Here is a 16877-nt window from a genome sequence, read left to right as displayed (position 1 = left end):
GGAAAATTGCAAGAAAACGAAATAAAGTGAAGAAATATAGCAAACAACAATGAAATTGTGCCAAATTTGAACATGTTGTTCATGGTATAAATACAAATCTAAGAAAAAAAGTTGGTGGCAAAAACTAAAAAAAAAATTATTTTGCCGAGTGCCAAGGTTTGGCACTCGGCAAAGTGAATATTTTGCCGAGTGCTAGCCCTAGGCACTCGGCAAAGCCAATATTTTGCCGAGTGCCAAACAGAAGGCACTCGGCAAAGAGGCCGGCGTTGGGTACCGTTATCCCCGGGCGCCTCTTTGCCGAGTGCCCAACTTTGCCGAGTGTCGGGCACTGGGCAAAGTTTGGCTTTGCCGAGTGTCTTATTTTGCCGAGTGCCAGACACTCGGCAAAGCCCTATTTGCCGAGTGCCAAGTTTCGCCGAGTGCGGCACTCGGCAAAGGTGGCCTTTGCCGAGTGTCCGATATTTGACACTCGGCAAAGATTTGAGCACTGGGCAAAGTCCCGGTTTCCTGTAGTGCTGGTTGCCATGCCGCCACGCCTAGAAAGAAAACTTTGGAGCTGTCCTATCTGCACTAATCTATATAACTACATTTTTGCAAAGCACTCATCTATATATATCACGCCTGATGACCGATGGTTTTGCATTGGGTGTCTCTAGTTGCCTTCATTCGTGAAGCATAGCTCATTTGGGTGCACACACTGCATTCTCTACTGATGCGTGCAGGTGAAGGGGAAGGTACGTAGCTCTGGCCTGTTTGCCTGCTGGCCAGTTTCTTTTTCCAGATTGCTTCTTGTAATAGGTTTCTCTGGATCCATGCTTTCAGTGCTTCTACTAGCTTACCTGCTTTGAATTCATCTGTAGCTTGGTCGAAGCTACTCTCAGTGCCAAACAAAGCTGTGGTAGCACATCGTCTTCCACTGCACGAAAACTACTTTTCCTTGAGGAAGCACCGGCACGGTAAGTGTAGAATTAAGCTAGCAAAAGTCAATTATATACTCATGTCCTACTTAGTATGAACACCTTTATCCTAACAAATAAGCAACCTTTTTGTTATTTATAGGACCAAATAACTAAAAGTGCAAGGCCAAAGCCATGTCAGTAATGGTGGTGAGCTCATACAGGGGGGTGATTGACTCTGCTGTTGCCAAGCTCAAGGAGCTCATGACAGGGAACATGTGCGCCAATCTCATAGGCGTGTCAAGCGGGGACATTTTGTTTCTCAGGGATGAGCTGCTCGCCATGAATGCTCTCCTTGAGAAGCTAGATGATGCCGAAGAACTTGACCCACAGGGCAAAAAATTGGAGACACCAAGTGAGGGAGATGGCTTACGATATTGAAGACTGCATCGATGATTTCAGTAATAACACCGCAGGGGTAGACGCCAAGGCTGGCTTCCTCGACAAGGCTTCATATTTTCTCAAGACTTGCAGGGCCCATCTTGAGGCTGCCTCGCAAATTAAGGAGCTCAGGACTCGTCTGCAGGAGATAAATGAACGTCGTAAAAGGTACAAAGTTGGACATTACATCACTTCCAGTAGTACTACCTCAGTGATGGTTGATCCTTGCATATTGGCGTTCTACAAGGAGGCAACCAGCCTCGTGGGCATTGAGAGCCCAAAGAGAGAGCTTACCAAGTTGGTAGTGGATGAAGAGAAGCAGCTAAAGGTTATGTCCATCGTTGGATTTGGAGGTTTAGGCAAGACAACCCTTGCTACTCAGGTGTACCGTGAAGTTGGAGGGCAGTTCAACTGCAAGGCATTTGTATCTGTTTCTCAAAAACCAGACATGGTAAGGTTACTCACAAGTATGCTATTGCAACTCAAGCAACATCCTTCTCAAGCTTGTGAGGTGCAAGATCTCATCATCAACCTCAGGGAATATCTAATGGATAAGAGGTACAAATTATTATATTTATTTAATTTATATCAGTTAGCATATCTTTGTGACGTACTTGTTTTATCTTTAACTAATGAAAAATCATCTTGAAAAATACTCCATCCGTCCTAAAATAAATTAACTTCTAGTGATCGGAGTTATGTTAAGTCAAGCTAGTTTTAGGTTTGACCAACTTTAAGACTAACATGTATGAGACATCAAACAAGTATATTATGAAAATATATTTCATGGTGTATTCAATAATAATACAAATTTGGTGTCATAAACATTGGAGTTTTTTTTTATAAACTTGATCACACCTAAAATTGTTTGACTTAGGACAACTTTAGAAGTTGATTTATTTTGGGACAATGGGGTAGTTGCTTTATCTTCTAAGGATGTGGTCAAAATTTAATATTTATATTTGAGCACATTCTGATTTCCTCAAAAGCTTGGATTTCTTGTTGTTCACCTATTTTAATACCATGTTGACAGTGCCATTAAATTGACAAGTTTTAAGAGCAAAGTGACTAAAATGAGTTAAACTGTACTTGCCAATGATTGCCTAGGAATGCTATTTATTTTATTTGTGTATGTATTTGTATGGTCACTTTTGATGGTTTTTTTGTGCCATACTCCAAAGCTTAGCTATAACACTGCAATAGATTGGTGTTATTTACTATAATTTTGAATATTAAAACAAAATAGCTACATATTGTTTATTATTCTTTACATATAATGATGAAAATACCACAGCATCTAGTAGTTTCCTTTTGCAAAAAATTGATATAGTTAAATCTATTCAAAATAGAGTGTTTAATTATTCCATGCACCGTTTAATGTGTACCCCACATGAAATGGTTTTGTAGGTACCTCATTATAGTTGATGATTTGTGGGATGTCCCTTCATGGAATACTGTTGCATGTGCCTTTCCACAAAATAATAAGCATAGCAGAGTTATAATAACTACAAGGCACGGGGATGTGGCTAGGATATGTTCTAGTGACCATGGATGCATTCATAATGTGAAGCCCCTAAGTGAGCAAGACTCAAGAAAACTATTCTTTAATAGAATATTTGGATCTAAAGATGGTTGTCCTTCTCACTTGACAGATGTTTCATGTAAAATTTTGAAGAAGTGTGGCGGCTTACCCCTTGCAGTTGTTACAGTAGCTAGTATTTTAGCATGCCAACCCACAAGACTAAAGGAGCAGTGGGAGTACATTCAAAGTTCTCTATCGACTAATAAGTTTGCAAGAAAGTCCACCTTGGAAGATATGATGCATATATTAGAACTCAGCTACAAGAGTCTCCCCCATCATCTGAAGGCATGTTTTCTTTATCTCGGTGCTTACCCAGAGGATTGTGTGATTAGCAAGGTTGAGCTAATTAAACGGTGGGTAGCAGAAGGCTTTGTGAGTCACTCTCCTGGACATGATGCATGGGTTATTGCAGAGAACTATTTCAACGAGCTGGTAAACAGAAGCATGATTCAACTTCCATATCAAGACTACTATACTGAGGTATCTCATTGTAGAGTTCATGATATGATGCTTAATATGATTCTAATAAGGTGCAAGGAAGATAATTTTATTAGTGTAATACATGATCCACAATGTGGCGGCAGAAGTACAAGATAAGATTCGTCGACTCACAATTGACTTGAATGGTGTGGTGGATAACAAAATGGAGATGAACATTACCAGGACAGTATCACAAGTTCGTTCTCTTGCTGTATTTGGTGGATCAAAGTGGATACCTCCATTTTTGCAGTTTAAGTTTCTACGGGTGTTATTCCTTGAATTCTTTCTACGTGAGATGATAATCGACCTCACTGGTATCAACCAACTATCACAACTGAGATATTTGAAGGTTGAATGCAAGCAATGTCTAATGGATGGTGATATACCATCACAAGTCTCCATAGTGTTACCTAGTCAAATCCGGAGGCTGCAACATTTGGAAACTTTGGAATTGCCTTGGGTATCTGATTGCAGCATTCCATCAATGTCATGCATCATTGATTTGCCACGCTTGACCCATCTGGTGTTGCTACAGCATAAGGGAGGTTTGCCGGATGGTATTGGAAAGGTGAAATTACTGCGCACCTTGCATGGATTTAACCTACCAGTAAGCTCAATAGATAATATAGATGGCCTTGGTGAGCTCACCAACCTAGTAGATCTGTCACTCCATTGTGGCAAAGGGAACCCAGAATCTACTACGACACTAGGATGGATGACTGCTCTGAGTTGTTCCCTTGAGAAACTCAGTAACCTCAAAGCACTTTCTGTGAGGTCTAACAGTCTTAGTTGTTGTGCTGATCCGATGAGTAACTGGTTTTCACCTCCTTTCCTCAAACTTGAGAAGCTTGATCTCTTAGATTGGACATTCTCTAAAGTTCCTAGATGGATTGGCCACCTCCACAACCTTCGCGAGTTGGCACTTGGGGCAAAGCAGATACTCCAGGAAGATGTCAGTATGGTTGGCACAAGGCTACCCTTCCTCATCCATCTAAGCCTGCGTATCATTCCAGGTAACCCAGTTGAGGACACGAGGATCGCGATAGGAAGCTCCATGGGATTTGCAGGCTCTCCGATTATTTTGTTTTGACTCTAGTAGGATGTCACACCTAGAGTTTGGGGTAGGTGCTATGCCTCACCTCCGACGGCTGCTATTAGGACTTGATCCATGGGAATGGGACAAGTCCACACCTGTTGGACTTGATCACCTCTTGTACCTCGAGGAAATACGAGTACTGACAGCATCAACAGCAACTGCCGGATCTGAATCAATGAAAGAGAAGTTTGCGCTTGTCAAGGGTGCTTTTGAAGATGTTGCTAATGCTCTCTCAAGTCGCCCAGCATTTACCTTGCTCCCAAGGATTCGTTCTCTCTCAGAGCATGTAAATTGCTGTAAAATTAATATGGAAACAGTTGCCTGTAAGTAGGAGCATTAGTGCAATGTAAAGGTGATGCTCCTCACTGCCCCTTTGTGTTGGAGTGGAGACGGTCACCATTGCACTCAATTTCACCTAGTATTCTTGTGCTTGTCTATGTAGTTTTGTGTTCTTCTAAACCTATGATTGTTGTAAAAAAATTAAATCATGTTGACAAAGATAGTTGATATTTTAATTCTTCATCCTTTGATGCAAATTGGTCAACTACTTATAACTCCATAATTTACATATGTGAACATAAATAAGTTCACATTTATTATGTCCCTATTTAATAATAGTTGCACCTATTTTCAATTACACAAGCATTATATATTGCAGGTTATTTTATTCAAAGATTAGTGTATATGGAGGTATATGCATCTAATGCATATATGCTCCATATGGAATATTTTTGTTAGTTGTATACTCATACTTAAATGTGGTAGATGATTTGTGAGAAGTTCCAATTGGGATTTATTAGACATGCTTTTTATAGCACCCGGTTTTAAGAACAAAACCAGATACACACCATATGTGAGCCTAGGAAGTCAAATCTCATATATAGCTACAAATAAGGGTAATATCGAAAGACAATACTCAATATATAACGTACTTAGTATAAAGGATATAACTTTAGACAGCAAACAGCGGAAAGACAACTCCGATCTTCGGATGAAGACTCCAATTTCACAGAGACAACTGACTGGTTGATCACAAGCCCAATTCCTCCAAACTCTAACAATCTGGTACCCATCCGGGATTTTTATCTAAATATTTGAAAAATAAAGCAAGCATAAGTACATATCATACTCAACAAATATAACATGAGATTCATGAGGCTCAAAAGACGAACACTGGTTCAACTGCGATTAGCTTTTAATGAGTCATCTTTTAGCAATTGGGTGGCAACAAGTTTATTCACAAGCCCATATAAACAAATGATCAGGTAAACATGAATAATGAACAGCATAAACAATAATCATTAGTGTGCATCTTCATTATCAGTATCATTAGTGTTCATCATCTATTCCGTAAGGGTTCCAAGGCCGCTTGTGACCATGAGCATAGATGATATACCAGTTTTACACTCTGCAGAGGTTGTACACTTTCACTGTGAGTCATGATTTACCCTTTCGCCCGAGGTAGCTAATCTCTTGACCCACTTCCAAAGAAGGTCGGTAGGGTTCACTATGAAACCTTTCAAAGGTTCGTCTAACAAGTTAGGGCCATTAGATTTTCTCAGAAAACAGATGTAGAGCCCCCCTTCTCAATGGCACAATGGCGCGCAACCTATACACAAGGGGACAGAGGCCGCACTATACCTGATTCATCAAGCCATTTTTACGCCAATAAAGGTAACCACTAACAAGCTAGAAAAGGTCCTCATACTGAGCTAAAGTCAGAGCCATGTAGCCCTCACAGCTGTACTGTAAGTCCCGGATGATCACTTAAAGATAAGTCCTTAGGGAGAGGAATCTAGAGTACCATAAAAACAACACAATACTCTAGCCCCCTGGTTCCATGTTGCTAAAATACATCTTTTAATGTTTATTGCATATTCTATTAGTCAAGTTACAAGATCATAGTTTTTAATTGAGCACTAGCATCATACTACCCAATGCAATACCCCATAGGTATTAAGGCACAAGGTACCAAAAGACTACGATATCCTTAGTGGTAGTCAAGGTAGACACATGCAGTATGAATTAGATGATTAAAGATGAATAGGTAACAAGAATAATCCCATGCTATAATTGCCTTAAACTTAGATCCTTATTCTAGTCCAAACCTTCAATGAATTGTTTCTCGATTCACCACGTATAGCTCACTGACTTGACAAGATCATAACGCACCACACAAGCATCCATGCAATCATACACGAAGCAAACAATAGATCAAAATTAGAACAGTACACCAGACATAAGATGTAACAAGTAAAAAGATTTTAAAGATGTTCTACACGTTATTACGATCACACAGACATGAAAAGCACTCTAATTAGAGCTATAGGGAAAAAGATACAACTACCAAAAGATTTATTTTAAAAAAAACTATGAGCTTCATTTATTTTAATTATAAAACATATTTAAGATACTTCAGAAAAATATCTAAATTGAATTAAGTTAATTTGTATTTGTATTAGAAAATCAACATAAGATTAATCTTATTTTGTTTACAAAAGAAGAGGTGAAAAACTCTAAGTTTCTCTTAATTATAAAAATCCAATTGTAAGGATTTAAACCATGAAATTTCAGAAATAGTGACATGAACACATCTTGAATGGATCGAATCAGAGCTAAAACGAATAAGTTACGAATTAAACAAGATTTCCTTTAGTAAAATAATAGATTAAATCTAATCACGAACTTTAAAAGTTGAAAACATACCTAATAGTAGTATGAACACATAGACAACGTAAATACGAACCTAACGCAATTTGAATGGGTCAAATCGGAGTTAAAACGACAAAGTTATAGCCTAAATAAATCTAGTAGCAAAACTGTAAATAATTGAGAACATATTTTGAATCTGCTAGCAAGAAACTACGCTTTCGGAATAGGAAAACGTATTTTGAAAGTGCGCCATGGACTGCGGATCCTCTTTTGATAAAAGTCAGGGGTGAAAACAGAAGAAATAGGGATCTCTTTTTACTTACTTTTGAATACTATTGAACTTTGGGTTAATTGAGAAAATAGGAGGGTCTCTTTTGCTAAAGTGTTGTAGCTGGCGGGGTTGGCCCGGCCTTCCCGAAGTGGACGCCACGTGGCAAACTAGGGTTGGTCGGGTCCAGTGGACTGGTGTGCACTGTGCCGTGGACTGGTTCGGGTGCACTGTGGCTGGCGGGTTGGGCCGGCGCCAAAGAGGGAAGGAAAGGAGAGGCGCGGTGCTGGGCCAGCTTGAAGGGAAGCTGGGCCTCGTGGTGGAGCAGGACTGCGCGGGGGAGAAAAAGAAAAAGATGGGCCAACGGCCTGTAGGGCTAAAAACTGAGAGATGAGGAGAGAGAGGAGTAAAGAAATTCTTTTGCTCATTTTCTTTTTTTAATCCAAATGCAAATATGATTCAAATCAAATTTAAATAGAGTTTCAAATATACTTTTCAACCCAAGTAAAAATGAGAAATTTTGGTAAGTTTTCCAAAAATAAATTTTACAACTTTTTAAATTCTTCTATTTTCAAATTTCCTATTTCTTTTACTTCAAAGCCATTTTTAATTTATTTACAAAAGCAATTCAAACCATTTTGAATTTTAATCCAAAACCACTCAACCAAATAAATCAAATGCACCTGCATGTATGCACATCCATGTTGCTACCTTATGATGAATTTTAATATAATAAAAAAATATTATTTTTCCTATATTTCATGTGCACAAAAATTTATAAATAAATCATTTTAATTTCCAAAAGTAAAAATTTTAGGGTGTTACACTTTTCTATAGAATAATCTAAAACAAGAACATGTACATAAAAGACCAAGCCAAAACAGAAAAAATGCATTGAAATTTGACAAACTCTTCACCTCTGCCACATCCATTACCACTATAGCATAAAACACTATATGTTTACCTCACTGCTGGTGATTTCCATGCAGTCAGCGTCTAGAATTTTCGTCCAAGATCACCTCCAATACCACGACAACCTATCTCTAGGCACGCATCCTTACCTGGGCGCCAACCTATAGACCAACTTTATAATTAAGAGTGTTGGATATAAGATGGGCTTGGCCCATATAATATTTAATAATCAAATAAAACTCTATGGTATGTAACATTAAGTGTTGTATGGTTTAATACTATATGGGATTTTGATTGAACGCTGACTCATCTTATATGGTTGGAAATTATTCATCTAAATTGAGAAGCTGAGAAAAGGATAAAGGCGTGCCACACGCGCGCGCGCCGCCGCCGGCGGCGGCCGGGCCCTGGTAGGCAGGTGGTGAGCGGGCGGGCGTGGCCAATCTTTTGCCACTTAAATCCACATTATCACGGAAGTTTCGCTCCTTGATGGCGCAGGCAAACTGACTGCGTCAGTTATCGTCCCTTCCGCTTCCAGTCTCCTGGGATTCTCCGCTGTCTTTGTCCCTTCCCCTATCGTAGCCATATATCCGCAGTCCTCCGTCAGTCCAGACCCCGTCTTCCGCAACCGTTCCTGAGAGAATCCACATCTCCGCAGCCCTCTGTCTTCCCCCATCCCGTATCTCTGCGCGCACGGAGCAGCGGGAGAGCAGGTGCCTCCGGAACCCTCGCCCGCTTGAGAACCTTGCACGGGGTGTGCGGCGATTAGGTTTTTGGGGGAGCGATCCGCGACTGCTCGTCCACGTACGTCTTCTTCCTAGTGGTAATCACTCTTGGATCATGTCCCCTTCCTAGTGATTGCCTGCGGAACATCAAGGCGTCTTCTTCCTGGTGATCCGTTCATGGGACTGCACTGCGAACATCGTCCTGCATCGACTGTGGTCCGCGACTTCGAGCAACGTACTATATCGACTAGTGCGAATGGAGCCTCCGATGCCCTCGGCATGGGACCCTCCGCTGGGTACAGTCTAATCTTTCTGATTACTGTAATATGTACTTTAACTGTATCTATCTGTATGTCATCTTTGCATGCTGTAGTGTTCGTTAGAGATATACACATGCACATATATGCCGTCATGAACCTGCTGATGTTATCTTTCTAGATTAAACTGATAATGAAAATGCCTAAATTTCTAACAATCCAAAAACCTAATGTTAGGCAATTTTCTGTCAGTGGCTTTGCTGTTGCTTTGAAGCCAAATAATTTTGATGGCAAGAATTTCATGTATGGCGTGCCAAGATGGTATTGTGGTTGACTGCGATAAACTGCTATCATGCCGCACAGGGGAAGCCTAAACAGTTTACTCCTGAGGAGGAGAAAAGGTTTTTGGTTGCCGATAACCTGTTTCGAGGCGTCATGATCAGTGCACTTCATCCCAGGTATGAGAAAAACTACATATCTTGCACATCAGGCAAAGAGTTATGGGATGCTCTTGAGGCAAAGTTTAGAGTTTCTGATGCTAGCAGTGAGCTGTACCTTATGGAGCAGCTGTATGACTACAAAATGGTTGAAAACCGTTCTGTGGTTGAACAGGCTCATGAGATACAGGCGCTAGCAAAGGAACTAGAACATTTCCCATGTTTGTTGCCCGACAAGTTTGTGGCCGGTGGTATAATCGCTAAGTTGCCACCTTCTTGGAGGGATTTTTCTACTTCTCTAAAACACAAGAGACAAGAGTTTAGCGTGGCTGAGCTTATTGGATCTCTTGATGTTGAGGAGAGGGAGAGAGCAAAATACAACCGTGGAAAAGGAGTTGAGTCTTCCGCCGCCAATATGGTGTAGAAGAAAACTCATTTGTATCTCGTAATAAAAACAAGAAGAACATGCAAGAGAACAACAATGCAAAGCCTAAGCAAACTACACAGTTTAAGAAGACAAACAACAAGAAAAGTGGAGGTTGCTTTGTTTGCGGGAGTGATGAGCATTGGGCAAGTGCGTGCCTAGACCGCAAATATAAGCAAGAAAAGAAATCAGCAAACGTGAGACTGCACATGTAAGCAAGAAAAGAAATCAGCAAACGTGGTCATTAGTGAGACTAGAGGAGGAACATCTGGGTATGGTAATTCTTTACCCTTTGTTCTTTTAGTTTGTCTTTCACCTGAGTGGTGGATGGACAGCGGTGCTAATATTCATGTGTGTGCTGATGTTTCTTTGTGTACTTCCTATCAGGCCGGTGGGATTGGAGCCTTGCTGATGGGAATGGTTCGCATGCGCGTATTATTGGTGCTGGTACGGTCGTTCTGAAGCTTACTTCGGGAAAGACGGTGCTATTAAAGAACGTGCAGCATGTTCCCTCCATCAAGAAGAATCTTGTTAGCGCTTCTCAGATATGTCGTGATGGCTTTAAAATTGTGGTTGAGTCCAATAAATGTGTTGTGTCGAGACATGGAACATTTGTCAGAAAATGTTATGATTGCGGAGGCTTGTTCCGCTTATCTTTGCTTGATGATGTGTGTAATAAAGTGGTGAACAATGTTAATGCTTCGGCTGAGGAACTTGGCACCATTAGAACTCGTTCATTCTGATTTATGTGAAATGAATGGCGAATTGACTAAAGGTGGTAGATGATACTTCATGACATTTATAGATAATTGTACTAGATTTTGCTACGTGTATTTATTAAAAACTAAAGATGAAGCGTTGCATTACTTTAAAGTCTATAAAGCTGAGGTAGAAAATCAACTTGAGAAGAAAATCAAGCGTTTGTGGTCCGATCGCTGGGGAGAATATTTCTCAAATGAATTTTCTGAGTTTTGCGCGGTGCATGGAATTATTCATGAGAGGACATCACCATACTCATCACAGTCCAATGGGATTGCAGAGAGAAAGAACCGCACTCTAACTGATTTGGTAAATGCCATGTTTGAGACTACGGGACTATCTAAGGAATGGTGGGGTGATGCTATATTGACAGCATGTCATGTCCTAAATAGGGTGCCCACAAAGAACAAAGAAATTACACCATTCGAGGAATGGGAGAAGAAGAGATTAAATCTCTCTTACCTGTGAACTTGGGGTTGTTTGGCAAAGGTGAATGTGCCAATAAACAAAAAGCGAAAGCTTGGACCAAAGACTATTGATTGTGTCTTTCTTGGTTATGCTATTCACATCGTGGGTTATAGATTTTTAATCATAAACTATAGTGTTCCTGAGATGGCTGTTGATACAATCATGGAATCTAGAGCCGCAACATTTTTTGAGAAAAGGTTTCCCTTGAAAAATGCACCTAACACGACTAGTCATGAATTTATAATTCCCTATGAACATGAAAATTTTATTCCGATAGAACAAACTAAGGAACCCTATATACAAAATCCTGAGGAGGATGACACTATAGTCACAAGGAAAAGTAAGAGACAGAGGACTGCAAAGTCTTTTGGTGATGACTATATTGTGTACCTTGTGGATGACACACCAACGACCATTGAAGAGGCATATTTCTCTCTCGATGCTAACTTATGGAAGGAAGTAGTACGGAGTGAGATGAATTTTGTTATGTCTAATGGAACTTGGGAAATTGTTGATCGTCCCTATGGGTGTAAGCCTATAGGGTGCAAATGAGTGTTCAAGAAAAAGCTTAGGCCTGATGGTACTATCGAGAGGTACAAGGCAATGCTTGTGGCCAAGGGTTATACTCAAAAGGAAGGTGAGGATTTCTTTGATACTTATTCACCGGTTATCCGATTGACCATAATTCGAGTTTTGCTTTCCCTGGCAGCCTCTTATGGTCTCACCGTTCATCAAATGGACGTTAAGACAGCTTTCCTAAATGGAGAGTTGGAGGAGGAGATCTATATGGATCAGCCTGATGGGTTTGTAGCAAATGGTCAAGAAGGCAAGGTGTGTAAATTATTAAAATCTTTATATGGCCTGAAACAAGCTCCTAAGCAGTGGCATGAGAAGTTCGATAGAACTTTAACATCTGCTGGCTTTGTTGTGAATGAAGCTGACAAATGTGTGTACTATCGGTATGGTGGGGGTGAAGAAGTCATTTTGTGCTTATATGTTGATGACATACTGATCTTTGGATCCAGCCTCAAAGTGATCGAGGAGGTGAAGGATTTTTTAACAAATAATTTTGAGATGAAAGATTTGGGAGAGGCTGATGTTATTCTTAATATCAAGCTTCTGAGAGAAGGTGATGGTGGGGTAACTCTGTTACAATCCCACTATGTGAAAAAGGTACTAAGCCGCTTTGGATTTAGTGACTGTGCACCTGCTCCTACACCTTATGACCCTAGTGTGCTATTGAGGAAAATCAGAGAATAGCAAGGGATCAGTTGAGATATTCCTAGATCATTGGTTCGCTCATATATCTTACTAGTGCAACAAGGCCTGACATCTCATTTGTTGTGTGCAAGCTAAGCTGGTTTGTGTCAAACCCGGGAGATGATCACTAGCGTGCTCTTGAGAGAGTGATGTGCTATCTAAAAGGCACCATGAACTATGGTATTCGCTATACCAGACATCCAAAGGTGTTGGAAGGCTATTGTGATGCCAACTGGATTTATGATGCTGATGAGCTTTATGCCACAAGTGGATATGTGTTTTCGCTTGGAGGTGGCACTGTTTCCTAGAAGTCTTGCAAGCAGACTATCTTAACGAAGTCTACAATGAAAGCATAACTCACAGCATTAGACACTGCTGGATCTGAGGATGAGTGGCTTCGTGATCTCCTTATGAATTTACCAGTTGTTGAAAAACCTATACCGGCTATTTCTATGAACTGCGATAACTAGACTGTGATTACAAAGGTTAATAGTTCTATGGACAACATGAAATCCACAAGGCATGTTAAGAGACGACTGAAATCTGTTAGAAAATTGAGAAACTCTGGAGTAATAGCATTGGACTACGTTCACACGTCTAACAATCTGGCAGATCAATTCACTAAGGGTCTGTCACGCAATGTGATGGAAAGTACATCGAGAGAGATGTGTTTGAGACCCACTTGAAATTTACTATAGTGGTAACCTGTTCTATGTGATCGGAGATCCCATGAAGTAGAATGGTGAAACAAGCTAGTAGTAAATTATGAGGAAAGATCCTTAGTAAGACTTATTTCTGATGCATATCTTTCCTTTCTGTAAGGCAGGCTGACTTTTGCCTTAATGTGTTCTAAGTGGCTTGTCAAAGCAAAGATGTCCTACAGAATATCTTTTGAGGAACACACCTATATGAGTCAGACTACTGGTCACAATCTATGAGATTTGGATGATCTCTAAATACTCATGAAAGGCACTGAAGTATGACTTATATGCTTCAAATAGAGGGGATGTCTTTTGCTGCCCAGTATCAGCTAAGGACTTTACTAACATTTACCTCACACAAAACTGCCAATTCAAGGCTTAGTCCATTGTTCAGTTGTGACTGAGTGAAACTATTGTTCTAGATGGATGTTCAACATAACAGTCTCCATCAAAACACTGGTATATAAAAGAAATATGATTATAAGACTACTTTGTTACAAACCCTAGAGTTTGGTGGGGATTGTTGGATATAATATAGGCTTGGCCCATATAATATTTAATAATCAAATAAAACTCTATGGTATGTAACATTAAGTGTTGTATTGTTTAATACCATACGAGATTTTGACTGAACGCTGACTCAGCTTATATGGTTGGAAATTATTCATCTAAATTGAGAAGCTGAGAAAAAGATAAAGACGTGCCACGCGCGCGCGCCACCGCCGCCGGCCGGGCTGGGCCGTGGGCGTGGGCGTGGGCACGTGCGTGGGCTGGACCGTGACCGTGGCCGTGGCTGTAGGCGTGGCGTGGCAGGCAGACGGGCGGCGAGCGAGCGGGCGGGTGTGGCTAGTCTTTAGCCACTTAAATCCATATTATCACGGGAGTTTCGCTCCTTGGTGGTGGAGGCAAACTGACTGCGTCAGTTACCGTCCCTTCCACTTCCAGTCTCCTGGGATTCTCTGCTGTCTTTGTCCCTTCCCCTGTCGCAGCCATATATCCGCAGTCCTCCGTCAGTCTAGACCCCGTCTTTCGCAACCTTTCCCGAGAGAATCCACAACTCCGTAGCCCTCTGTCTTTCCCGTCCCGTATCTCTGCGCGCATGGAGTAGCGGGAGAGCAGGTGCCTCCGAAACTCTCGCCCGCTTGACAACCTTGCACGGGGTGTACGGCGATTAGGTTTTTGGGGAGTGATCCACGACTGCTCGTCCACGTACGTCTTCTTCCTGGTGGTAATCGCTCTTGGATCCCGTCCCCTTCCTGGTGATTGCCTGCGGAACATCAAGGCGTCTTCTTCCTAGTGATCCGTTCGTGGGACTGCACTGCGAACATCGTCCTGCATCGACTGTGGTCCGCGACTTCGAGCAACGTACTATGTCGACTAGTGCGAATGGAGCCTCCGATGCCCTCAGCATGGGACCCTCCGCTGGGTACAGTCTAATCTTTCTAATTACTGTAATCTGTACTTTAACCGTATCTATCTGTATGTCATCTCTGCATGCTATAGTGTTCGTTAGAGATATACACATGCACATATATGCCGTCACGAACCTGCTGATGTTATCTTTCTAGATTAAACTGATAATAAAAATGCCTAAATTTCTAACAAAGGGGCGCAACATCTCCAACAAATTTGCCATGGAACCCACCCAATTCTGCCACAAATGGTGTGCTTTCACAATCATCGTGAAGCTCGATTTCCCAAAAGCTTTTGACTCTATCAACTAGATCGTCTTCGTCAACATTCTCAATGCCCGTGACGTCAGTGATTATAAGTGGTGCGCTTGGACACACTCCCTCCTATCAACCAAGAAGACCGCCAACCTCCTCAAGACTTGATCGGTTTGGTGGAACTGGAGGAGGATTGAAGGGCATTAAATCCCCCTTTCGCACCAGAAATTGTCAACCGGGCTGATTCATGTTTCAAACGACGACGTGGCCCCATCCTTGACGATCCCATTGTCAAGTTCCACAGCCCTAGGGGTGCCCCCCTCCAACAATCTCCCCTCCTCTATATTGATGAGTTGGCTAATAACATTCTAAAATCCGAATCCGAATATATAAAAAAATACTCCAACTCGAACGTACTGTATTACAAAAATCTGTATATATACCTATATTAAATATCATTTTTTAGGGGAATATTAAATATCATTTGAGCTCTTTCATCTTGGACCAAAAGCTCATTTACGTCTCTCCTCTCCAACTGGACACAGCTTGGCCCTTCTGACCGGCCCAAGGCCCAACCCAACCAGCCTCCCTTCTCCTGTCATCTCCTCCGATCCGAATGCAGACGCCAGATGAAGTGCCGCACTCACGTGCTTCTCCACTCACTAGTCATTGCACCCTGCTAGTTTGTACAGTGTTTACATTTATCCATGCATCCTACAATGATTTTTCATCCGCAAAACACTTTCACGTCGCTTTATATCTCGTTGTTTACTATCCTCAGCTCGTTAACAGTTCAGTTTGATGCAACCTTTACAGGAAGTCTCAGTATGTTTTGTTTGCAGGTTTCGCATCCGAGACAAGAGTTCTTGATACCCTGTCAACTCTGTACTAAAACCCTCTGCATCCTTTTCTTCAGTTAATAAATTGCAGAAGAACTAGCTACACATCATGCTCCTTAGCTAACCGTCTCTACTCTGCAGATTCAGATAACTGCGTAAAAAGATTGCACCTATTCCTATTTTATTTTCATTTTGAAACAGCAAGTGGTACAGTGCAACCACAAATTGTTATGGTTGATGTAGCTTCACCATAATTCATACACTGTCGAGTTCTTACTTCTTTTCTTTTATAATCTTCGACAAAGTTAAAAGAAGGGAAGCTCAGATTCCTAAGATTGGATCTTACAATTTGTATGCATGTACAGATTCAGCCACAATTGTATTAACCACCAAGGGCCACTGATGGTACTGCATCTTTCAGTAATTGAACAGAAACTTGGTGCATCAGGTGATAAGCAGACTAACTTCCCAGCTGGTAGACGGTTCCCTTTCCCCTCCGATCAATGAAGAAGGGAGAAGTCAGTTGATTCTTCCGAAGAACCAGAAGCGAAGCGCTATGCCGGGGCGAGGGGACGGGAAAAGAAACTGCTCCGAAGAAAGATACACTAGTAGAGAAACGACCTTTGATCCACTTCGAAATTTGGCTTTAGTCTCGGTATTTTTCACGCCCGGGACTAGAGAAACCTTTAGTCCTGATTGGTAGCTCCAACCGGGACTAAAGGTCCCTGCCCAACGGCTAAAAGTGCGAGAATCTTTAGTCCCGGTTTGAGACACGAACCCGGACTAAAAGTGTGACTTTTAGTCCTGGTTTGAGACATCAACCCGGACTAAAGGTACCTTTAGTCCCGGTTTGTGTCTCAAACCCGAACTAAATGTGTCTACAAACTAAATTTAAAAGGAAAGTGTATCTTATCTAAGTAAGATGTGTGGTGGTATGTGAGATGGTAACGCGTGAAAGAGCTGAAGTGGGAGGTCGTAGGTTCGAATCTCCACAGCTGCAACTTTTTTTACCC

General features: G+C 41.4%; 1 pseudogene; it reads left to right on the top strand.

The window, feature by feature from the left end:
* Positions 1 to 655: 655 nt before the first annotated feature.
* LOC136501448 (disease resistance protein RGA5-like) lies at positions 656 to 4974 on the top strand (annotated as a pseudogene).
* The last annotated feature ends 11903 nt before the right edge of the window (positions 4975 to 16877 follow it).

The sequence above is a fragment of the Miscanthus floridulus genome, chromosome 13, assembly GCF_019320115.1.
Source record: "Miscanthus floridulus cultivar M001 chromosome 13, ASM1932011v1, whole genome shotgun sequence".
Classification (NCBI taxonomy): Eukaryota; Viridiplantae; Streptophyta; class Magnoliopsida; order Poales; family Poaceae; genus Miscanthus; species Miscanthus floridulus.
This window is presented reverse-complemented; position numbering and strand designations above follow the sequence as displayed.